Here is a 26221-nt window from a genome sequence, read left to right on the forward strand (position 1 = left end):
TGAGTGGCTGTTATACACAGCTATTATTGAAACAAATTATATAAATATACACCTAAAAATTCTATTAAAAACAAAAGCAACAATTAGAGTACTTCTGGTGATAGCTGTACAACTCAGTAAACACACGAAAATGCATTGAACTGTACAGTTGGAATGTGTGAAGGGTGAATTTTATGGTATATGAATTATATCTCAATAAAGCCATCATATTCTGTAAAAATATTTTTCAAAAATGAAAGTGAAATAATGGCATAGTCAAACACACCAAAGATTTGTATCCTGTAGGGCTGCCCTAAAAGAAATATTAAAGTAGTTCTTCTAGCAGAAGGAAAATGATATCAGATAGAAACTTGTAATATGTGAAGGAGTAAAGAATTCCAGAAATAGTCAATAAAAAAATTTTGTTAAGGTAATACATACTCAAAACTCACTTGCTAATTATTACAATTTACTATGATCTATGCTGTTACAATCATTTATAGCTATTGTATCTACAGGGTGAAGATACCATCTAATGGAACGCTATTGCACATCTCTACCCAGCTCTACATAACATCCTGTTGGTGGCTTGAACTAAGCCATGATGAGAATACCGACACCACAGAAGTAGGCAAACATTACAAATAAGGGCTAGGTTCACTGTCTGTTGATTGTCTAGACTTAAGAAAGTAATGGAGAAAATGTTAATCATGTAGATTCAACTTAAAAATGGGTTGTACCTGTAGTCTCTACATTGTGAATAGCACAAAAAATTGAGGAAATTTTCTTCCAATACTTGAAAACTATCATCCAATTCAAAAAAGAAGTCACTCATGTCATTGATAAACAAGCGTAGTTATAATATGAATGTTGGGCTGTTTTTCACAGGATTAGAAAAACAATCCTAAAATTCATATGGAACTGAAAAAGAGACCAAATAGCCAAAGCAATCTTAAGCAATAAGAATGAATCTGGAGATATCACGTTACCCAATTTCAAATTATACTATTAATACAAGGCTACAGTAACCAAGACAGCATGACACTGGTATAAAAGTAGACACATAGATCAATGGAATAAAATAGAGAACACAGAAATAAAGCCACATACTTACAACCAACTGATCTTCAACAAAGACGACAAAAACATGCACTGGGAAAAGGACACCCTAATTCAATAAATGATGCTGGGAAAATTGGATAGCCACATGCAGAAGAATGAAACTCTCCATACACGAAAATTAACTCAAGATGGATTAAAGACAAACGTAAACCCTGAAACCATAAAAATTCTGGAAGAAAACGTAGGAAAAACTCTTCAGAACGTTGGCCTAGGCAAAGAATTTATGACTAAGACCCTAAAAGAAAATGTAACAAAAAAAATAAATAAATGGGACTTAAACTAAAAAGCTTTAAGAAATAATAACAGCAAAAGAAATAATCTAGTAAATAGACAACATACAGAATGGGAAAAATATTCACAAACTATACATATGACAGAAGACTAATATCCAGAATTTACAAGGAACTTAAACAACCCAGCAAGAAGAAAAATCAAACAACCCCATTAAAAAGTGGGCAAAAGACATGAACAGACATTTTTCAAAAGAAGATATACAGATGACCAACAAATGTGAAAAAATGCTCAACATCAATTATTAGAGAGATACAAATTAAAACCACAATGAGATACCACTTTAGCCTAGTCAGAATGGCCATTATTAAAAAGTCAAAAAACAATAGTTGTTGGCAGTAAAAAGGGAAGGCTTATACACTATTGGTGGCAATGTAAATAAGTACAATGAAAAACAGTGTGGATATTTCTCAAAGAACTAAAAGTGGATCTGCCATTCAATCCTGCAATCCCACTACTGGGTACCTACTCAAAGGAAAAGAAACTATTATATCAAAAAGACACCTGCAATCATATGTTTATTACAGCACAATTCACAATTGCAAAGATATGGAATCAACTTAAGTGCCCATCAGCTGATAAGTGGATAAAGAAAATGTGATATATATATATACATATACACACACACACACACACACACACACACACACACACTATGGAATACTACTCAGCCATAAAAAAGAATGAAATAATATCTTTTGCAGCAACTTGGATGGGACTGGAGGCCGTTACCCTAATTGAAGTAACTCAAGAACAGAAAACCAAATACCACACGTTCTCACTTACAAGCAGAAGCTAAGCTATCGATATGCAGGGACATACAGAGTGGCACAATGGACACTGGAGACTCAAAGGGGGGAGGAGAACAGGGGAGTGAAGGAAGAAAAATTACCTATTGGCTACAATGTACAATGTTTGGGTGACAGGTACGCTAAAAGCCCAGACATCACTACTATACAATTCATTCATGTAATCAAAACCACTTGTATACCCCTAAATCTATTAAAATAAAAAAATTTATGAATGTTGGCTGATATTTTCATTTACCATAACAAAATGACAACAAAAGTGAAACAAAGACATATGTTGCAACTACCTGCATAATCAAGCTTTTATTCATAGTCTGGTTATGTGACCCTGTTGGTGATAGAATTATAAAAACTGACAGTGGATTTAGTAAGAAATGGCAAGTCACACAGAGTATTTTAAATTTTATGAGTATTTACAAACTGAATGCTCTGTATCCTTTATATTCGTAAAACATATGTTACATACACACACACACACACATTTTGTTGTTAAGCACTTACCAGCACACCATTGTCTAAAGTCTTATTTCCAGGACTCTCTGGAATGCTGCCCATATGCCCACCTGGTTACTGGAGTGGGCTGGAGTGGAGCTGATGTCTTATTCCTCTTCAGACAGGCACACAGTCTCCAGCTCATGCACAGGCCCCACCACTTCCTATTATTCTGCACTCTGCTTCTCATGTTTTCATCACTTCCCTGACTCTTGTAGGCTTCTGAGTTGAAGCACCCTCTTTGCAGGCCTTGAGATTCAGGCACAAATCCCTAAAATGCTGAGCAGAGCACCAACAACTGAAACAGACAGTGCTGACCTCCTATGGCAGGCTGACTAATGGCCCCAAGAGACATCCACATCTTAATCCCCATAACCTGTGAATATGTTACCCTTACCTGGTTAAAAGGATTTTGCAATTGTAATTAAGTTAAGGACCTTAAAATGGGGAGATGATCCTAGATTATCCAGGTGGGCATAATGTAATATGAGGCTCCTTATCAAAGGAAGGCAAGAAGATCAGAGTCAAAAAAGGGAAATGTAGACACAGACACAGTGCCTGGAGTGATGTGCTTTAAAGATCGAGAAAGCACCTCGACCCAAAGAATGCAGTCGGCACTTAGAAACTAAAGAAAGACAAAGACACAGAATTTCCTCTTGCGCCTCCAGAAGGAATACAGCCCTCCTGACACTTTGATTTTAGGCCCATAAGACTCATTTCGGACTTCTGACCTCTAGAGTTGTAAAATAATAAATTTGTGTTGTCTTAAGCCACCATGTAAGTTTATGGCCCTACATTATAACAGCCATAGGAAACTACTAAACCTTGCAATTCCCTTCCCTAGTACATACTCTCCCTCTGCCCAAATTCTTTTCTTTCTAGCCAGCCGCATCTCCACCTAAAGTTTTGTAACCAGTCTCTTCAAACCGAGAATTGCATTTTCACTGAAAACACTGATTTCAATTCTATGATGAATGGAGGATCAAGCAAGAGCAAGTGGGGAATCCACATTTTGGAACACTCTCCCATCCCTCCATCTCACTGTTACATCTGGTACCGCTCAACATTCTCTGTGTTCTCGCTCAGAGAGAGGTGGTGGCATGACCACAGCAGCCTGTTAAACCCAAACTTCCTTCCAACCTGTCAGTACCTCATCCTGCCCCTGACTCTCCTATTCCCAACGCTTTCCTTTTTTGCCAATCCAATTTTCATTCTGTCTCCTCTCCTCTTTTGTCTTTCCAGGTCAACTGACTCACCAGTCTGGTCTTTTGGCTCTTGATCTTCTGGCTTTGTTTTCTAAACTCATCTAGCATGCTCCCTCCTGCTCTGGAGTCTCCCTGAACTGATAACTCGGAAGTACAGCTCCCCTTGGTCCAGCCCTGGGACCTCTCCCCATTTCATGGAAAACTACCCTTATTCCATTGCCCTGGCCCCTTCCCAGCTCAGCTACAAAGTATTCAAGTACTTATTGATTGTGAAAATGAAGTATTGATGGAATGCATGCTGTTTGTTAACAGAAGTATTTGAGAATTCAAATTTGTATTTTCCTATAACAAGAATATAAACAACAGTGTACAAGTTCAGTCCATTAAACACATCACTTACCTGTAATATAATTGAGCTACAGAGTTCCCCTGCCTCCGGGTCACAGAGTAAAGAGGAAGAGATTGCTGAACGCCAGGTCCGTTGTCAGTAAAATTTTGAAGTGAGTTAAATTGTGTTTAGTTTCTCTTACCTTAGTCCTCGCTCTCTATTGCCCTCATAGTTAACTAAATCAAAAACCCCTATCACGCCAGCTGTAGACTATACTGTCCAATTTGGTAGCTATTAGTCACATGTGGCAATTGAGCATTTGAAATGTAGCTAAAACTGAGAAGTGTAAAATACCAGATTTCAAAGACTTATTACCAAAAAAATTAAATATTTCATTAATACTTTGACATTAATTAGACTTAGGGTACATTGGGTTAAAGTACATCGTTAAAATTAACTTCACCTGTTTTCTACTAGAAAATGTAAAATGATACACATGGCTTACATTGTATTTCTATTGGACAGTATTGCTCTAGACCCTTGTTATTCAACTTGAATATACCTTGGAGCTATTAAAAGTAGAATCTCAGGCCCCCTCCCAGGCCTACCAAATTAGAGGCTGCAGTTTTAAAGATTCCCAGGTGACTCTTATATACACTAAAATTTGAAAAGCACAGTTCTTGGATCAGCAAACTTTTTCTTTAAAGAGCTACTTAAAAAAACATTTTAGGCTTTGAGGGTCATATGGTCTAGGTCACATCTACTGAAGCCTGGTATTGTATTATATACAGATGAATGAGTATAGCCATGTTCCAGTAAAACTTTATTTATAAAAACAAGCCACATGGTTTGCCTATCCTTGGGCTAGACCAGTGGTTTCTTGAACTTTAGTATTCATTACTAGCATGGGAGCTTATTAAAATACCACCTGCTGGGCCCCACCCTCAGAGTTTCTGATTCTGTAGTTTTAGGGAAGGATCTGTGCATTTGCATTTGGACTAGTTTACAGATGATTCCAAAGCTGCTAGACCAGGGACCACACTTTGAGAAACACAATTCTATCATAATAGTTTTCAAATCTGGCTGTACACTAGAGTCATCTAGGAGTCTCTTGAAAAATACCAATGCCTGGATCTCACCCCAGACCAACCAAATCACAACCTCTAGAGTGGGCCTCAGTGGGCATTGGCATGTTGTAAAAGCTCCCCCAGGTGATTCTAAGGTGCAACCAGGCATCTGCACATTATAAAATTACCTAAATGATGATGTCAAGGTGTTAGAAAAACAGAAATATTAATGAACTAATTTACAATGATCTGTGAAAGACCTATTGCAGGTTAACATACCAAAGACATAAGTATTTTACAAAGAGATTTCTTCTTATGGTTCTCCAATTGATGGATTAGATAGTGTGACTAAGTACAATTTTAAAACTTTTAGATCATTTGTGGACACATTTTAAGTGAGCAGGAAGAAACACAGGCTATCAGGATTTGCTTACCTACACTGTTTCGGTTTTCCACTTTACAAGTAGAGATGTCAACAACAGCAAAGACGGAGACCTGCCTCCTGGTTATGACCTTGCTGATAAACCAGCAGTGTGACCTTGGATAAGTCACTCCAGCCTGTGCTTCCTTGACTACCAGATGAGAGGGTTGGCTTCTGTCCCCTCCAGCTCTAAATGTCTTTGCTTTATAATTGGTATTTTATGAATCATGAAATTTTTATAAACATTTTGAGATTTTTCTCTTTGGCAGCAGCAGTGGGAATTTTATCAATAGAATCAGGACAAGAGGGAAGACAATTACTTGTACAGAGATACCCTGTTCTTGAGTTTTGTTTATTGTGGTAGCAAATCTTCACCACCATGCAACTAGCCAGCTTTGTGGACCGTCCACCCGACATCAGAAGCATGGCCAGGGCCACTATCAGGTAAGTGAGACATCAGCTACTGTGCCAAGCTCTCAGCTACCTTGAATAGTGATATTGGGGTAAGGGGGAGGAGGGAGTGAGTCATCTTAACTATTGACAAAGTCCTAGGAAAGAGTCTTTATCTTCAGACTAAAGAACAGAACAGACCCTAAGAGAAGTCAATACAGAAATCTCAGCATTGGTATGAGAATATAGGTCAAGTGGGAAATGACAACGATTACGTATAGTCCATGTGAACCAGAGAAAAACAGATGAGAGGGGGATGGGGTAAGTATGTATAACTGGCTTCCTGCATCTACATTTTAAGCACAACTCACTTGAAAATTGTCTAAATGTCCTTGGAAAGACCAATAAATTTATAGTAATAAGATCAGTTCTGATTCTCTGGGAGCCCCCAATGCACAAAGGGGGCCCTATTACTGAACAGACAGACTTAGGACATTAGGAGTCATAATTTCTACATAGGGTTTTAAAGAAGACTGTTTTTAAAACTTACTTTGCTAGATATTCTTTCTACTGAATACTATATTTCTTATACTGCCATGGGGACCAGTTTTCCAGTTAGGTATTTATCTTTTACTACTCTAAATAATCTCAATTTAACAAGTAATTAATAAACTAATGATTTAGTAAAAAAGCAATGATAATTAGCAGCAGTCTACAAATTCCATCTTTTATCAGTAATGGATGCAAATCAGTCCAGGGTGAGCCAATATCTTTGTCTCCTTGAGGTTGTGTCTGGATTCATAAAATAAAAATTTCCACCAACACATCCACCCTCTTAAGAAACTTCCATTAACAATTCTGCTGTTTTGCTCTTCTGGAAGAGAGGAGGAGCCACTTATCTGATTGTTGAAGTTGGGGTAAAAATGCACAGCTCATACATAATGTCTGGCTGAGTCTAGAGATGCAAAATGAGACTCTAAAGACAGAAGAATTATGGAATTGCACTGAATTTTTCTGCGCATTCCTATTACTCAGCAGGGAGGAAATTTGAAAACGATATAAAAGTGACAACTATTGAAGAAAACAGAAGCATTCCATGTTTATACTCCAATAAAGGATATATCTGTGTTTGCATTTCTTTTTAATCTGAGATGGGATAACATGTTATACATTAGTCTCCAACTTGCTTTTTTCAATTAATAATGTTTCATTGGAATCCCTCCAGGTCAATATATGTAAATCTAATTCACTGTTTTTAATATTGGTGTAATAGTTTATAGTAAGGATTATTCTAATTTACCCAACTATTCCCCTCTTAATGTTCATTCAGATTATTTTCAGTTTTTCTTTTTGCCACTATAAAAACAACATTAAATAAACATCCTTATTCATCTATACTTAAACACTTGTGCTTTTGTTCCAGAACATACATTCCCAGAAGGGATGATAAGGTCAAATGACATGACATATTTTAAATTGTGACAGGTATTGCCAGATGGGTTCCCAAAAGGCTGTATTAATAGCAATTCACATTCCAATCTGCAATGCATAACTACCCCTTTTCTATCTTCACTAACAGTGTTTCCAAAATTTCTCGTGTTTACCACACTAATGACTAATTTTTATTTCCCTGAGTGCTACTGAAATACAGCCGCTTGGCATACATTTACTGGCTATTTGCTTTCTTGCTTTCATGAATTTTTTGTGCACACACTTTGCCCATTTTTTTCTATCAGGTTATTTGCCTTATTCTCATCCATTTATAGGAAGTCATTATTTATGAGGATTGTTAAATTTTGTCTATCATAGGTATTGAAATATTTTTTCCTTTTTGTCTTCTACCTTTTGCTTTTGTTTATGTTATACATAACCTTACATATTTTCAAGTTTTTTGAAGTTTAATATATCAATCTCTTATTGCAGCTAGGTTTCTTATCTTGCTTGGGACGTTCCCCCCACCCAAGGGTGTGCAGATATGCCCCTGAATTTTAATATTTTATATTTCTACATTAAAATCTTTAATATATCAGAAATATATATCTTTATTGAGGTAAAACTCAGAGAAATGCACAGATATTGAAGGTGTAATTTGATGAGTTTTGACAAATGTATATACCCAAATACACCAATACCCATTTAGATATAGAACCTTTTCATCACACCAGAGTTTTGTATACTGAAATACAGCCGCTTGGCATACATTTACTGGCTATTTGCTTTCTTGCTTTCATGAATTTTTTGTGCACACACTTTGCCCATTTTTTTCTATCAGGTTATTTGCCTTATTCTCATCCATTTATAGGAAGTCATTATTTATGAGGATTGTTAAATTTTGCCCTCTCATTGGCAATCACTATTCTGTTTTCTGTTGCATACATTAGTTTTGCCTATTATTGACCTTCACATGAATGGAATCATACAGTGGGAACTCTTTTGTGTCTCACTTCTTTCAGTGAATATGTTTTTGAAATTTTTTTCCATGTTATTGCCAAGCTGTATGCCATTGTATGAATATACAAGAGTTTGTTTATCCATTCTCCCATTGATGGACAATTGGGTTGTTTCAAGTCTGGGGCTCTTATGAATAAAGCTTCCACAAACATTCACATTCACATCTTTGTGTGGACAGATTGGATAGATGTGTTCATTTCTCCCTGGGGAAATACCTAAGAGTAGATTTGCTAAGTCTTAGAGTAGGCAAAGATTTAAACATTTTGGGCTGGGAAAGCAAGACTCTGTCTCAAAAAAAAAATTAAATTTTTTAAGAAAGTACCAAAATTTTTTCCAATATGCCTGTACCATTTGTTACAGCCACAAGCAAAATATGAGAGTTCCTGCTGCCTCGCATCCTTGCCAACATTTGGTGCAGTCTTTTTAATTTTAGCCATTTTAGTAGGTTTGAAGTGGTTTCTCATTAGATTTAAATTTTCATTTCCCTAATACTGTAACTAATGATGTTGAGCCCTTTTTCATGCCCTTAGTGTCATTTACATTGAGTTGTTTGTCTTTTATTATTGAGTAGTAGGAGTTCTTTATATGTTCCGGATACAAGCCTTTTGTTAGCGCCCAACCAGGTTCATTGCCCACTGCCCAAGAGGAAGCCAGTACACTGAGACAGCAGATGCTACAGCACAGAAAGGGTTTAATTCCACAGAGCAGTAAGTGGAGAGGCAGGAGGAATTCCGCAAATCCACCTCTCTGAAAATTTGGGAGAAAGGGTTTTTAAAGACAGTTTGGCAGGCAAAAGGCTAGGCGACTGGGTCTGCTAACTGGCTGGGTTTGGGGCGGAACCCTAGGGGTGTAGAAATTGTCTTCTTTGCTGACCAGGTTCTTGGGTGGGGGTCACAAGACCAGTTGAGTCAGTTCCTCGGTGTGGGCCACTGGTCTGGGCAGGTCAGCCGTTCCACTGGAATGCAGGACCTGGAAGATATCTACAAACTACCCCAAGATTTTGAAAAGGTGATGTTATCTATGGAGAAAGCTAAGAATCCTCATGACCACCAGCTATGTGACTCCAGAGAAGCAAACAGGAGCACAGTGACTATTTATTATCAAGCAAATGAGGGGACAGTGGCTGATCATTATTATTATTATTATTAGCTAGGCCTGTGCCCTCACAGTTTTGGGCCCTTACCCCAGTTCTTACCTTGAACCCCTTTATTGATTTGTAAGGGCAGTTTCATTTTTGTCAGATATATGTATTGTGAATATTCCTTCCCATTTCCTGCTTATCTTTTCATTTTGTTAATCATGTCTTTCGATGAAAAGACATTTAATTTTGATAAAGCCCAATTTATCATTTTTCATTTATGTGGTCCTTTTTATAAGAAATCTGTGCCTATCCCACATTTACTACAAATTCTCCTATAATTCCTTCTAGACACTTTATAATTATACCTTTTAAACATAGGTGAATTATTTGCCTTCAATTAAGTTTTGTTTATAGAGTGAGGTAAGTGTTGAAGTTCTTTTTTTGTTTGTTTGTTTTTGGTATATGTTTAGTCAGTTGTTCGAGCACCATTTGTTGAAAAAAATTGTCCTTTCCCCATTGGTTAGACTTGGTGCCTTTTTCAAAAATCAGTTGATTATATATGTAAGTTTATATCTAGATTTCCTATGCTGTTCCATTCATTAATCTATTCATCTTTATATTCTTATGCCAATGCCACACTGTCTTAATTACCATAGCTTTATAATAAGTCTATAAATCAGACTTTGGGTTATTCTAGGTCCTTTGCCTTAAATATGAATTTTAGAATTGACTAGCCAATTTCTACCTCCCCCACCAAAAAAAAGCTCTGAAATTTTAAATGGAATTATATTGAATCTATAGATAAATTTTTGGAAAATTGACAATTAATAATATTGACTCTTCCAACTTATGAACATGGTGTATTTCTCCATTTATTTAGGTCCTCTTTAATTTTTCTCAACAATGTTTTATAATTTTCAGTGTACAGGTTTTACACAATTTTTATTAAATTTATTCTTAGGTATTTAATATATTTATGCTATTATAAATGGAATTGCTTATAAAATTTATTTCCCAATTTTTTGCTTCTAGCATTTAGAAATATAATTTTGTATATTGATCCTGTATTCTGTGACCTTGCTAAGTTCAATTAGTAGTTCTAATAGTTGCTTTGTGGATTTCTATATCTCTAATCATGTTGTCTGCAAATAAAGGTCACTTTACTTCTTCCTTTCTTATATTTTTTGCCTTTCATTTCTTATAGTTGACTTATTGCACTGGCTAGAATCTCCAGTAAAATATGGAATAAAAGTGATAAGAGTGAAAGTTATTAGGTACAAATACATTTAGGAATGTTCAATATTCCTGATTAGCCAACCTTTTATCTTTATCTAATGTCCCCTATTTATCTCTGTACCTAATAACAGATCTATAAAAAAAAAAAAATATTAGGTTATTAAGTACAAAATGTCCGATTTCCTTAAGTATTAAGTTAAGACAGTTGATGTCTCTGACATTTCATTTTGACACTTCTTATTTTATTTTTATTGTGAAGGTACATCCTCATTCTTTCAAATACATGGTTTGGCTTGTGATTATCTTTCAAGATTTTTTTAGAGCAATTTTTGTGAAACCATAGAAAAGTGGAAAATTTGTGTTCTTTTCTAACATGAGTTCCATCGTGGAACCAATGCAGCACAGACAGCTCAAAATATCAATGAAGTGTTTGGGAAGGATGTGGCTAATGAAAACACAGTATGCTGATGGTTTGAGAAGTTCTGTTCTGGTGATTTTAATCTTGAAAATGGGCCACATGGGTTACCTGAGACCAAGGTGGATGACAATGAGCTGATAGCTGTAGTGGAAGTGAATACATCCCAATCCACGCATGAATTAGCAGCAAGGTTTGACATTACTATTCCAATATTGGACCATTTGAAACAGATCAGCAAGGTAAAGAAGCTGGATAGATGGGTACTGCATGAGTTAAACAGGCGTCAACAAAAGAGAAATTGTTTTGAAGCTTGCCTTTCTTTGCTGTCACTACATAAAGGTGAACCATTTCTATGCTGTATTGTTACATGTGATGAAAAATGGATTCTTTTTGACAATTGAAAGTGTTCGGCACAATGGTTGGATAAAGATGAAGTGCCGAAACATAGTACAAAACTGAATATTCATAAGAAAAAGCTAATGGTGTCTGTTTGGTGGTCCAGCGCTGGTATTATCTACTACAGCTTCATGAAACCTGGTCAATTGATTACAGTGGATGTCTACTGCAACCAACTGGACGAAGTGATGAGGATGCTTGCGATTAAGCAGCCGAGATTGGTCAATAGAGACAGGCCAATCGTCTTGCAAGATAAGACTTGACCACATGTCACACAAACAATGCTGCTCAAACTACAGAAGCCAGACCTGGAAATTCTCTGTCATCCACTGTATTCACCAGATCTTGCACCAACTGACTACCACTTCTTCCAGATTTTGGACCACTTCTCGCAAGGAAAAAAATATTCAATTCTTAACAAGCTGTGGAAAACACCTTTCATGATTTCATCTCCACTCTTCTTCGCTGCTGGGATAAACAAACCACCGTTAAGATGGTAAAACTATGTCGCTAGTTTAGGCACATACTTTGATTAGTTGTATTGCTTCTTGTTTGAGATATATAAACAAACTTTAGATTTGAAATGAGGCATTTCATATTTAATGACCTATATGTGAAACTAATAGAAACAAAGAGGGAAAGACATAAATCATCAATTTGATAAAGAACATCTATAAAAAAATACAGCTAAATGAATGATGAAATAATATTGAGAATGAGGCAACATCTTCCAGTTACATCCATCATGGACAAAAATACAAATCATGAAGTGTATTTTTCAATGTGATGTTAGTTGACAGATTCTAGTTTATTTTCACAAACCTATAATTCACAGATGAAGAGATTAAAATTGTCAATAACCTATAAAAAAAGTTAAACCCACTGGTAATCCAGGAAATGCAAATTAAAATAGTAGTAAGAAAACTCCAAGTTTTAGTAAGCTGCCTGTCTTGTGGGCTTCAACAGATCCCTATACTTCCTCTATTATAGAGATAACCACTGTAAATTGAAGGTGTCTGTGTATTGTCTTATCTCCTACTAGATGAAATCTATGTGAGGGCAGAACTAGCTCAATTAGAATGTAAAGATAAAAAAATAATTTAAATGCCCAGAATTGTCAAAGGTAAGGAGAATTAGGCATTCTTATACACTGCTGGTAGAAGCATAAATCGATACAATCTTTCTTCAGAGCAATTTGGCAAAGTATCAGGTTCCTTAAAATATGCATAAACTTTGACCTAGCAATTTAATTTCTAGGAATTTATCCTAAGGAAATAATTCATGTGCCCAAAGATTTCTACATAAAAATAGTTACAAGGTAGAGGTAATCTAAATCTCCAAAATCAGGAAATAAATCAAATAAATTATGATATTTATAATAGACTTTTATACAGCTATTAAAATTGGATCATAAATGTTTTACAGTTCTGTTGAAATATGTTTGTAATATATTAAATGAAAAGGAAGTATAAAACACCAAATATTATTTGATTACATTTTTGCAGATAGATGTAACTCTAGATGAAGTAAAAGATCAGAGGGACATACATCAAAATGTTCTATTCTTAAGAGTAGTTTGAAGGCTGGGCACAGTGGCTCATGCCTATAATCCCAGCACTTTGGGAGGCTGAGATAGAAGGATCACTGGAGGCCAAGAGTTCAAGACCAGCCTGGGCAACATAGGGAGACTCCAGCTCTACAAAAAAAAAAAAAAAAACATTAGTAGGGTGTGGTGGTGCACTCCCGTAATCCTAGTTACTTGGGAGGCTGAAGCAGGATGGTCACTTTAACCCAGGAGGAGTTTGAGGCTACAATGAGCCATGTTCACACCACTGCACTCCATCCTGGGTGTCAGAGCCAGACCCTGTCTCAAAAAATAAAAAAAGAGTAGTTTGCTCCTTGCACCCATTCATTCTTTAATCCTCTATAAAATTAGGGGTTGGGATGATAGGTAACGTTACTTTTCTTGTCGGTATTTCCTTTTTTCTTTCCAATTAGTATATATTGCTTTTTATAGTAGAGAAAAAACATAATTTTAAAGAAAAAAGGGGGAGCCTCCAAACCCAGTATGTATTTTGGTCATGTTTCCTCCCAATCAACTCCAAAGCAGCTGTAGTTCAGTTCATTGCTACTTCTCCTGCTCACTCTCTTTTCCCCGGTGCAGATACCATGTGGATTCATGGCGGATTTGCAATTACTCATCCTCTCCTCAGCACATCTAGTATTTTGATCACAGCTCTGGTAGGTGCATGTCATGTGGGCAACAAGGGAGAAGCAATGAAGCCACTCATCAACGCTGCCACAGAGTCCAACAGGAAATAAAAGACAGAATTGAGAGCAAAGATAATTTGCAGCAAGTATAGCCAGAATTTCAGTTTTCATGTAGAGAAGAAAGTCAAGCGAAAATTGTAATCACATTTACTGTCCATGTGTTAGAACAAAGAGAGCTTGTCTCCTCACCTACTCCCTCCCACCCCATACAATTTGTACCATCGTTTTATACATTTGCTTTGCTTATGCAGACAAAAGAACACGCTGTTTCTTATTCGGTTTTCCTCTTCTACATCAGTAATGTAATTTTAGCCCTAACAACAGGCCCCATTTGACCGGCGCCTGGAGTCACAGGCTTCTCTTAAGCCTCGAGCTAGAAACCACAACTTATTAGGCTCTGATATCCCCTTCCAAAGTTAATTATTACACCGGGAAAGGAGTTGTTTGCTCCAAGTTCCCATTCCTTCTTGAGTCCCCTACAGAACTGTGGCACCTTGAAACTAGAAAAGGTCTTATTCAATAATGGCTATCACTTGGGGTGCTCCTTAAAACAACAGGCACTATTCTAGCAGCCACGCATATATATTAACGCGTTTAATCTGTACAACTCTAACACAGGTTCTATTACACATTACAAAGATCAGAGCACTGAGGCACAGACAGGTTAAATTGTTTAATGTGATGTGAGAAGTATCCCAGGATGGGAACAGAGGTTATCTGCCACTAAAGTCCCCTCCACTTCCACGCTCCACTGCCTCTCTGCCATCATTGGTACAGCTGGTCCTCTCAGGGAACACCAAGTACCATTCCCATCGTGGGAAAATTAGGACACACAGATTACAAATGTAATACATCATTCATGCATCTTTTATATTTGCTTGTGGTGTTTCTGGCATAGAGAACATTTTACTCATTACGTACCAAATCTTTCCATCTTACACTTTATGATTTCTGCCTGGGGTACCATGCTGAGATTTTGACACCTTCATATGATATATTAATAGATATAGATAAGTACAGATATTAATATAGATATAGTCACCTATATTTATGTACTTCAGTTCTTCTACACTTATTTACATATTCTATATCCTGTTTACTTCAGCTCTTGTTAAACATTCATATCTCTAATTCAGGTGGAATTACAGTGTGGTGTAAGGCACCTTTTTCCCAACATATCCAGTCTGCTGTCGAGCATGATTTATACCACATTTCTCCCTTCCCACTGATTTTAAATCTAATCTTTATCGTGTGGGTCAGTTTCAGGATTCTTCTTTCTATTTCATTAATATGTCTCTCATTAGTTCATTTTTTCCATATTCTGATTTGTAATGCATTTTAGTATTTTATTGGGCAAAACTCCTGTAAATTACCACTCTTTTAGAAAGTTTTTCTGAGTATTTTGAGGATAACTTTTATTATTTGTTATAACTTATTCAAGAATTTCATGTGTCTGCACATTTTCAAGCCTCCTTTTCAAGACCTTCAGTAAGCATTTCTTTAAAAGAAACAATTCTATGGTGTTTAATGAATTATTAAAGTAAATTTAATATTTATATTAAAATTATGTTTAAAAATCATACAATATAAAAAATATATAGAAGAAAATAAAAGCCACCTATAGTCCTACCATCCAGAAATAACCACAGCTGGCTGTGTGCAATGGCTCATGCCTGTTATCCCAGCTATTAAGGAGGCGGAGGTGGGAGGATCCCTTGAGGCTGGGAGTTCAAGACCAGGCTGAGCAACATAGCAAGACATCATCTCTATAAAAATAAGAAAAATTAGCTGGGCATGGTAGCACGCACCTGTAGTCTGAGCTACTCGGGAGGCTAAGGCAGGAAAATCTCTTGAGCCCAGGAGTTCAAGGATGCAGCGAACTATGATCACATCACTGCACTCCAGCCTGAGCAAGATCCTGTCTCTAAAAAAAAAAATTACATAAATAAAAGAAGTAACCACTGCTTTCATTTTGGTCCATATCCCTCCATTTCTCTTTTCTACACACACACACACACACACACACACACACAACTGAAATCACATATTTTATGCTGTGTAAAACTTATTTTCATTTAACAACATTTTGTGAATTTCTTGCCACGCAAATAAAAGTACTACATTTATCTAGGTCTACTTTCTAAGGAATTAAATCTTGAGTCTACTGCCTGGTGTTTGTCTAAGGCACATAGTCTATGTTGTTGTAAATAACTCCATTGGTTTCCATTTTATGAACAGTCTACACTTAACAAATCCCTTATGTTGGAGAATGAGATGACTATCTATTTTTTGTTACCATAAATAATTTTGCAATATATATATGTGTGTATATCCTTTATATTCATCTTTGCAAAGTTCTCCAATTATTTCCTTTGAATAAATATGTTAGATGTGGAATTCCTGGGTCAACATGTATATATATATACTGCTCAGGCTCTTTATAAGATATTGCTAGATAATCCTTGTGAAAGTTGATTCCAAGTTCTACTCCCGCCATAAATATTGAGCATTCCTGTCTATTCACAATTAAATCACTGGATATTAAGTGTCTTTTAAACCTTTGCCATTCTAATCAAGGAAAGCAGATTTCACTGTTGCTTTAATCATTTCCTCCTATCCAGCACATAAAATGTCATGATAGTTAAAGCATTATTATAGAAATATTCTTTATCAATAAAATTATTTTTTATCAACTATTTAAATTATCTGATATTACAAACTCTGTTTTTATTTGTATTGACAAAGTATTTTTCCCCTTTTTCTTATTTCAACTTTAATAAGTCATTTTAATTGAATGTATCAGTTTTATATAGATACAAGTAATTAGATTATATTTTTATGCAATCCAAGAGTCTTAGTCTTTTAATGGGGAAGTTTTATCCATTTTTATTTACCATGATGCCAGGTATGTGCCTCTGTTAGATTTTTTTGCTTGTGTTTTGGAAGCACTGATTTACTTAATTACATTAGTTACATTTACATTTTCAAAAATATTTTAAACTGACATTTTTCTAGCCATAAAAATTAAAATGAATAACTATATTTAGAGTCCATCATGTTTAAAATAAAAATATTTGGTGCAGTTTTATATACTGCTGCTTTTCTAATGATCTAACTTTCCATTCTTTATATTTTCTGTTACTATTTTTATCTTAATTATGTTTGTTTTCATGAAAACTACTTTAATATTTGCATGTAGTTTTGTAATCTGATTTGCTGTGCTTAATATGTTCCAGTGCTCACTATCAGATTTTCCATACTGTTCCCACAAAGACAGCAGGGAAACCTGTTGATTGTACAAAGCTGGGTTTTATTAACCTGGCTGATCAGGAGAAAGTCTCAGCAGGGTCTCCAAAAGGATGGAGGAAGTTGGGAAAGGGAACTTCCAGGATTTGGGGGGCTGGTGTCAGAGCAGTCTCAGGGTGGAAGTTGCTAAGTGTGGCCAGGAAGGAATTGGCCAAAATTTATAAACTGAGCAAGTCTTGGAATAATCAGTAGTCTTATCTTTGGAACACAAGTCCATGTGGAGTTACTGTGAAAACAGTTTATGTGTGGTCTTATCAGTTTTTCTGCGGGTCTGAATGAGCTGGAGTTAAAACAATTTGGGCTCAGTCTTGCACTTCATGATTTTACATACTCTATCTGTTTTGCCAGCCAGTTGTAGTTTGTTTCATTTAAAACTACAAAATCTCTATTTTTGCTTCCTCTATTTGTTGTTAGAATATGCCTTGAAATATTGTTTAAGAAGTAGAATATTTTCTGAGTTCTTAAATACATGAGTTTTGTTTTATTTTGATTTTTTGTTACTCTACCACATGTAAGATAATTTATAATATTTAGGTATAAGTTCCTTGGTCTTGTAGGGACCATGGCCCTTGGCCCTCTAAAGGTTTGCTGAAAAATCACTGACATGAGGCAGATTGATTAATAGGAGAAAAGGCATAAAAATGTATTTAATGTGTGTGCACAGGAGCCCTCAGCATGAAGACCCAAAGATATAGGAGAAATTGTCCATTTTTATGCTTAGGTTCAACAAAGTATGGACAGCCCTGTAGAAATAGGACTGGACAAAAAGGATATGATCTAATGCTAAGAGACTGGGTGGGGAAACCCAGCAAGGCATCCCTATAATATGCTGAAATTAAAAAAAATAAAATAAAATAAAAAGTCATCTACAGTGAATCACCGTTTGCTTAATACTATTAGGATGTTTCTTTTTAGGCTGTGTTAGGCATTTATTTGTATTTTTTTTTCTGAAATAAAAAAAATATTATTAGGACTTGGAAAAAAAAAAACCAGTAAGGCACATCTTTCTAGGTTCTTCTTGGCCTCTCTGAGCATGCATTCCTTCTTCCAGGTGTGGGGCGGGACCCTTACTGGAATGGGGGTCTTATGAACTAAAGTCAAACAAGGTAGGTCAGATAAATTTTTTTATGGCCAGTTTTTACATAGAACACTTTTAGATTTTATGACTGGCTTTCAGGAAAAGGTCTTCTGGTTTCGATGACCCAAGCTGGGGAAGAGAGATTCTAGTTTCTATAGCTAGCCTCAGGGAATAATGGGACTGAGAGGAAGGAGGAGAGGAGACAGTCAGTGAAAAACTGTTGTTTCCAAGCCCTTCATTTTGGGGTACTGTTTTCTGAGCCCCAACAGTCACAGTCTCTTTCAAAACTCTATAAATGTTATTCCCTGACATTTAGAGATGGAAAAAAAAAACTCTGAGTCTAGTGGCTTTTCTTTTTATCTTTTTTTTTTTTCCTGAATACTGGAAATTTTTTTCATTCAAAAACCTTGTTGATATATATTTTAAGTGTGGATTTCCTTTAGATCTTGTCTGGAATACCAGAGCCCTATTTATCTATGTACAAAAACATCTTTTCAAACCAGGAACATTTTCATAAATCATAATTTTAATATTAATAATTGTTTCTATTTGTTTCTGTTTCCCTACAGGAATACCTGTAATTCCTAAGTTTGCTCATCAATCTCTATTTTCTACATCTTTCCTCTTTCTGTTTCTTTCATCTCTTTTCCCTTTTTCTCTAAATTCTGGGAGTGTTCCTAGGCTTGTCCTCTCATGGCTGTTTTGATTTTCAGTCGTGTTAATTCTGCCTTAAGTGACTCCAAAGCAGTACGGCACACTAGTTAGTAAGACCACTCCCTCTGGACCACCTGGATTCAAAATCTGGGCTCTTCTCTTAAGCAACTCTGTGACCACAGATGAATTTCTAAACCTCTCTGTGCTTTAGGATTCTCATCTGTAAAACAGAGATAATAATAGTTACTATTTCATAGAGTTGAATAAAAATTCAATGAGTTAATAATGTAGGGAACTTAGCTGACACTCAAAAACTAGCTATGTTCTCAATTCTATAGCATTTTTCTTTTTTTTACAACTCTTTTGTAATCATATCTATTTTCCTCTTTATTCTCCTATCTTTTTATATCAATCTGTTCTCTAATTATGATTTCTTTTCTTGATTCACTTGTCATCTTAAATTCACTGAGATAGAAGATAATTACCAGAAGCTGCCTTCTGGATCCTACAGTATTGCATGTTCAGAGATGTACCCTTCTTCTGAATCCTCAGGATCACATTTATTCTTCCCTGCTTTACAATCTTATTCCAATGTCTCATGTTGGGTTTTGGACTTTTATCTTTAAATGCAGTAAGATTCATTAAGTGAAGTATTTACCAAAAATCAGGTAAGTGCATAACTCTTGCCCACTTGTGAGTTGGGTACTGGATCTTTCCTACTCAAATCTACAACTGGAGAGTTAGTTAGACATACTGTCTCAATCCTGGCTTCTCTCAGTCAGCTCTGCAGTTCTGAGCTGAAGGGGTCTTCTTTCCCCCATGCCTGGGGCTCTGGCATGCTGAGTCAACCCAGTAAATTAAAAACCACATCCCCCAGCACACACTACAACAAGCATGCTCCCCTAACCATAATGCTTTACCTATTGGAAACTACATATCATGATGATGATAAACAGCTGCCATGTCTTGAGCATTGCTATGGTCTAAATGTTGGTGTCTCTCCAGAATTCATGTCGGAACCTAATTCCCGATATGAGGTGGGGCCTTTGGGGAAGTGATTAAGCCCTGAGGGCTCTTATAAAAGAGGTTGAAGGGAGCTGCCTTGCCCCTCATGCCATGTGAGGATCCAGAAGTCACCATCTTTAGAGCAGATCAAGTCTTCGTCAAACACCAAATCTGCTGACACCTTGATCTGGACTTCCCAGCTTCCAGAACTATGAGCAATAAATTTCTGTTGTTTAATAAATTGCCCAGTCTGTGGTATTTTGTTACAGTGGCCTGAATGGGGAAAACACCTATTGAATGATAAAAACACCTACTATGTGCCAACACTAAATAAGACACTTTATACCTCAAATACATACAAAACTCTGCAAGGTAGATATTATCTCCATATTACAGATAAAGAAACTGAGCCTCAGAAAGAACAAGTCACCTTCCCAAAGCATCTCAGTTATTAAGTGGAAGAGGTAAGCTTCAAACCCAGGTCCATCTGTTCATGTGTTCCTCCATAACAGGCAATGTGTCCCTACCAGCACCCACCCCCTTCTTCCAACTCTGTTGTTTACTAGTAACCATTTTTGTAAACAAATATTAAAAAGATAAGGAGGTGGAACTTTGTACTATGGCTCTTTTTTTTCTTTTTGAGACAGAGTCTTGCTCTGTTGCCAGGGCTAGAGTGTCGTGGCGTCAGCCCAGCTCACAGCAACCTCAAACTCCTGGGCTCAAACCATCCTTCTGCCTCAGCCTCTCAAGTAGCTGGGACCACAGGCGCATGCCACCATGCCTGGCTAATTTTTTCTATATATATTTTTAGTTGTCTGGCTAATTTCTTTCTATTTCTAGTAGAGACGGGGTCTCACTCTTGCTCAGGCTGGTCTCAAACTCATGACCTCGAGTGATCCTCCCACCTCGACCTCCCAGAGTGCTAGGATTGCAGGCGTGAGCCTCCGTGCCCGGCCTATACTATGGCTCTTAAAAACCATCAAATGTACAGAAGGAAATATCAGATTCTGGGTCCCTAAGACAGAGCAGATGGCAAGTAAGAGGAACCACAGTACACTGTATTTTTCTATCTTTTTTTTTCCAAATAGAGTCTGTTTAATAAGGTAAAACATGGGGGTGCCAGAAAGGGAAGATGAGGAGGTATTTCTGAATCCACCTTCTGTCAATATGCTTGTTTTCTTTAATCTTCTTAGGTGGTATAACAATTTTAGGATTTTCTTTTGTAATTAATTCCATAGTCATTTTCATGCAAACTTGAGAAAGGCTACATCAGAAGCTGCTAAACTAATACTATTTTAAGCACCGCAACTTTCTATAATTAGGCTCAATTAGGGGGTCTATGAGAGCCAATAAAATACAAGGTGCATGCTGACTTTCTCACCACTCCCTTACCCGACACGTGAGCCTATTCTGCACAGATTATAGAAACACTAACCTGGGAATTCACAGACGTCAAATGGGAAAAGTTGGCTATGATCATTCAGCCACCATTTTTAATATACCCCTTGCACTAGTTTGAGGTTAAATAGGAGAACAAGTTTTGTCATAAGGCCAAATATGTGTCCTCCAACTAGAAGGAATAATCATTCAGAGCGTGTCATTAAAGGTGACAGAGAAGACCTAGTGTCACTCAGTTCTTTTCATATTTGCTGATTGTAATCATCTTTATATTTGTGGGTTTTTATAATTCTTGAATCACAGAATTTGAAGAAAAATAAAATAACTACTATCAATGTTCAGCATTCCTTTTCAGGTATGAATATATATTCCCTAGAAAAAATATTAATTAAATCAAAAGAATGCTGAAAGAGTAGAATATGATCTGAGTTGTAAATTAGCAGCTTCTACTATTTAATGATGAGGATCATTCCTTAATGAGCTAAATACAATGGACAGAAATGCATTTTATTTCTCCCAAGTCAGCTGGTAAAACATTAGACCTTAAGTGTAGCCTGAGAAAAAATATTCCCTTAAAAAAATGTTTTACTTGATCCTTCAATAACTGAAGCACGCTATTTAGTTTCCAGGAGTCATAAAATCTATCCTTTACACTCTTACTATTAAGAGTTTTGTACTTGCAACTACGAGTTACTAAAAATATTGAAGGAAATAGCACAGTGTTACAACAGATGCTCAGAGCTGAAATCCTACGCCCAGAAAACTGCTGTTGGTTTTGAAATCACCCTCGTCGCTGAGTCAGTTGTTCGCGTGCCTGTCTGCCTGGGAGCAGTGATCATTTTGTGCCAAATTTGGCAGGTGTTGGTCTCATATTCCAAAGTGGGGAAAGAATCTCTCTAAAAATATCCTTCTTTCTTATTCACACAGGCACCATTCTGAGAATGAATGCATTACTACCAACAATAGCGTATGTATGTATTTTTGTTTATCTCTTGTTCCCAAAATAAGATTTGTGTTTACGCCATGTTTTAGGATGAAGCACCTAACCTGATGTCTGAAACACAGAACTCAACAGATGCTGAAGGAATGAATGATTTGGCAAAGCAACTCAGGCTCTCTTTCCCAGGAATTATATTGCAAAATTCTCAATGCCCAAAGCAATTGGGTTGTTTATTTTTAAGTACCGGTACTTAAAAAATTCATTTCTTATGCAGTTCTATTTATTTCCATAATGCTCATCCTTATCTAGATATTTGACAGTTTATGGAAACACAACACAGTCCCTTAGCTCTCTCCTGCTGACTATGACCTTTCTCCTGTACAAATCTCCCTAGGATCCTTCTATCTTTGCTCAGATCTTTACCTCCAACTCAGATGATCTGCTTATCATTTTACAACAATCCATTTAAGTCCCAGCTCAAAATCGCCTTTTAGGAGAATCTTTCCCCAGGAGACTCCCACCCCTTCCATCTAGCTTCACACCTCAGCAAACACACACACACACACACACACACACACACACACACACACACACACACACACCCTAGGTCTGTGCTAGGTACCCTGGTATTTCTAATCTCCTTTCTTTGCAGCTGTTTTCAAACTGCTTGTGGTGCACATATATTTTATCTCTCCTTAATTAAAAACACCTTCAGGAAAGCACTTGCTCTGTCTTTTGGACACATTCCCCTCCACTCCCCCTATGTTGTATATGGTAAGAACTCAATGAAGGCTTCACTGTTCAGAGATGACATCTCACAATGTATCAGCCAAAGCTCAAAGCAGTTTTTTTGTTCTTAGCAGTCTTCAGACAATATTTACAGCCCTCTGACTCTCCACTTTTGATAAATACACATTTTACTAAGGGCATGAGCAACACTTTGGCAATGTATTCCAAATGCTGATCTTCCATAAGGCTGTCCTAACAGGACCTAGCAAGTAACTTTATGTCAGAGAAGTGTGTGTGTGTGTTTTCTATGTCTAGAGCTTTTTTCTGCTTGTCCAATGCGACAATAGTCTTTTCAAGGAAAAGATGTAGCTTGATAAAACCATCTTTACTCTGGGAGCAAAATAAACCTTCTTTTCATTTTAGTATTGTACAGGGTAGCAAATCAATCACTGTCCTGCTCTAAGTTCCCAAATGATAATACTAAAAGAACTCAGTAAGAGCTTCATAAGGCAGAGTAGAGTGTTCAGATTTTTTTCTAATGTAATGAGAAGTCACTGGAGTGTTCTAAGTAGGGAGGGGCTTTCTGAAAGATCACTCAGGCTGCAGCATGGAGCACAAACTGTAAGGGAAGAGGATTGCAGGAGGAGGCTACAGAGGAGTCCACATGAGATGGCTTGGGCCATATCAATCTTTCCTAAGAGCATATTAGAAAATAACTGTTAAAAAATATAAACCTGGATAATTATAAGAAGGAAATAAAATGTATCTTTTTTGCAAATACAACCTTGGGAAAAAAATACAGAAGTTGAGTCAAAAAGCACAAAATCCTGGAAGATTCCTGTATAGCCTGTGGATGAGAAGGCTGAAAGGTGTAGAGATAGATCTAGCAGAGTAGGTAAGGATTGTCCTACCAAGCCTGGATGTTTGTCTTATGTCATTGCATTGGGTGGGGTTCAAGAGATTTCTTCATGTATTGGAAAAAGTTATTGAGAAGCACTCCTGGCTATGTCAAGATCTTTTCCTGAACTATACCATACCAAGCAGAGAAGGCAAATTGAAGTCCACCTAAGATATTTTCATCTCAAATGCCCAGCTATCATACATCAGAAACCGCAAAAGCCAAGCATCTACCAGGACAAGTTTGTCTGCGGCCATGAAACTATTCTCTCAACTTTCTTCAGCCGACTAAGTTAACTACCCAAAATTTGATCCAGTATGCACAGGGAAACAATTTTACAAAGGTAGAAGATGGAAAATAAAAATAATATTTATTGATCCCCTTTGTGCCAAGCTCTAGTAATTATTTTATATTTTATATTCATTGTCTCATTTATTTCTTCCATCAAGCCAGCAGGGTAGTTATGACTACCTCATTTTATATAAAAGTTTACTGAAGCCCAGAAAAGGCAGGCACATACACCCAGTGAGTGGCAGGGCCTAGATTGGATTTCAAAGCTTATATTTTAAGGAAGCCAAATATATAATATGGCTCTGATTTGCCTAATATAGGGGAATGTAGATGTTTTTAAAAGCAAATAATTGTGCCTTAAAATATAACTGCTTTATTTTTGGTTTCATAAAAAAAATACATCTTCAATGTAAAAAGTTTCAGTAATACAAGAAATACTCCCACTTCTTGGCAATGCTCAACCCAGGTGGGATCCCCAAACTTCAGCTCAACTGTTGGCCTATTACACTTCTGTGTGCTCTGATCCTTCTGGCCAAAATCCCCTTCCATGTCCATCCAGACTCCCTTTTCTTCCTGATAAATTCTTAAACACTCTACAATTCTTAGTCCAAATTTCCTTCAAAGCCTTCCCTGAATCCTTCCCCTCACCCTCCATCTTTCTCTCACCAGACAGAACCACTCCCTACTCCACCTCCCACAGGTCTTCCCTTATCCACTGCAAGCACTCCTACTGCAAGGTGCTGTTCGTGTGTCTCTCTTCTCCACTGAAATGTAAGCTCCAAGAGGGCCGGGAGCATATCTCATTCATCTTTAGGTCATGAGCATAAATGCCAGGGCACGATTTGCAGCATAACCTCACAGGATAAAATACATCATCTCTTTTATTATTAATATATGGAGAGGAGAAAATATATCATCTCTATTATTAAATGGAGAGGCAACAATAACATAGTAGTTAGGAGAACAGACTCTTGAGCCAGACTTCCTGGGTTCAAAACCTGGCTCTGTCTTCACTAGTTGTGGCTTTGGGCAAGTTAATTAACCTATCCATGCTTGGGTTTTCTCATCTGTAAAATGAGGATAATAATAGTACCCACGTCATAGTGTGAGGTTATGAAGATTTAGTGACAAGATCTTAAAAGCATATGTGGCACTAAATAAATGTTTTTAAATATTTGTTGGAAAAGCAAACATCATGCAAACTTACATCCATACCACATCATTCAAGAGAGAAGTACATACAACTTATATTCAGACTCTTCAGCCTACCTTTTTACTTCTAATTGCTTTCCCAGTTATTTGTCCTGTTAGGACATATGGACGGTTAACATCATTCCCTATACAAGGAATTGATTTTAAAGATCACTGAGTTTAAGTCTCTCATTTAATGGGTGAGGAAACCAAGGTGAAGTGGTTTTCCTAGGGCACAAAACTCATTCACAACAATGCTTTGTTTGCCAATCCGGTACTCTCTCCACACATTCTCAGATGATACCAGGAAGCCTGAGCATTGTTAAACTTATTTGGAAAAAAAATGTCAGCAAAACTTGTGCAAGCACAGAGCCCATACTGATTAAGCAGCTGTTCTCATGCAAAACAGATCTCATTATTTCTTAACCAAAGTTGGATTCTACTCCTTCTTGTGAACTACCGTGCCCTTCTCCTTGGATAAAATTACCATAAGTTTCAGAAAACGTCTCTAATTGCTTAATGAGTGGCAGAGAGAATTACAGAATGTTAAATTGCCTTAGTGTCATCTGGGGAGAATTTCTTCAATTATATACTTCCAATGGGAAAGTACAGATGACTGTTAATGTTACAACAAACATGGGGATATCGTGGAATAGAATGCAAAATGGGCATGCTTTTTGTTTAGGGTTAAAAGTGACATTGCAAAGAAATCTCCCACCTTGAGAAGGACGCTTCAGACTACACTCCCATCCTCTGGAGGCCAAGTTTGCGCTC

The sequence above is a fragment of the Lemur catta genome, chromosome 10 (genome assembly GCF_020740605.2).
Source record: "Lemur catta isolate mLemCat1 chromosome 10, mLemCat1.pri, whole genome shotgun sequence".
Classification (NCBI taxonomy): Eukaryota; Metazoa; Chordata; class Mammalia; order Primates; family Lemuridae; genus Lemur; species Lemur catta.